The sequence below is a fragment of the Chrysochloris asiatica genome, unplaced genomic scaffold (genome assembly GCF_000296735.1).
Source record: "Chrysochloris asiatica unplaced genomic scaffold, ChrAsi1.0 scaffold00057, whole genome shotgun sequence".
Lineage (NCBI taxonomy): Eukaryota > Metazoa > Chordata > Mammalia > Afrosoricida > Chrysochloridae > Chrysochloris > Chrysochloris asiatica.
In genome coordinates this window covers 12469892-12470998 of record NW_006408575.1, presented here as the reverse complement: position 1 = coordinate 12470998, position 1107 = coordinate 12469892, and positions in this window count along the sequence as shown.

Sequence of the window (1107 nt, the reverse complement as noted above, 5' to 3'; positions counted from 1 at the left end):
GGAAACGACTCGATGGCACATAACAACAACAACAACAAAACGCATGTGCAGTCTCTAACAAATTTTTCCACAAATAATCTGAAAAGATAAGAACAATAGAATGCATTTTTTTTCATTTATCTAATTCCAAGGTTATACTTAATCCTAAAATTTTGTTATCCTGCTTGTGTCATTGTGTGGCACTATAGAATAAGCACTCAACCACAAGGTCAGTTTGAACCACAAGGTTGGTGATTCAAATTCACCAAGCACTTCTCAGAAACCCTATATAGGGTCCCTGTGAGTTGGAACTGGCTCCATGCACTTAACAACAAAAACAAGAACTTGTATCATTAAATGCTAATGGTACATGATTGTTCTGTTGTTCTTTATACATTTTTATTTGGCAAATTAAAAAGTTGGCACTTCTTTAAAAGAAAAAACAAAGTGTTTTTTTCCCATTTGGAAGCAGTTTCATTAGCGACACTCCTGACTTCTCTCACCCTGGAGGAGGGGTGACTGCCCTGATTGCTGAGCTTGGGAATGAGCCCACCCTCCCCAACTTCCCCTACTAGAGCAAGCACAAGGACTCCTGTTGGGGACCGGCCTCGACATAGGTGTTTGGTTCATGAGGTGGGGATATCTAGCGGCGATAGGGATAGCAAAAGAGGAGACACAGAGACACAACGAGAGAGACAAAGAGATACCCCAAAACCAGAGTGGATGCATTACTGGCGTCCGGCAGATCCGGCGTGGTGAACATCTGAGCTATGAGGGCAGTAAGATCCCGCATAGCAAACATCTTAGCTATACAGGCAGTACGTTCCCTTTGCTAGCTGGTCATCTACGCATGCCTAGTCAGCCATATAGCACGCTCTCCATGCTGTAATGCACACCTGGTTCGGCCTGCGCCTCCATTTTATTTAGGGGAGGAGACTTACACCAAGCTGGGAGGGACTAAGACAAGGTACAGCTAACATACGTAATTTTCCAGACATTCAGGCAACTTTACATCGTAATTTGCAGGTTCGAATCCCAGGCCCGCAACTTGGTTTCTCAGGCTCAATTAACATATCTATAGCACCTGAGCTCAGTTGGGGGAAGGTGAGAAGGAAGGTCAAAAGGCTT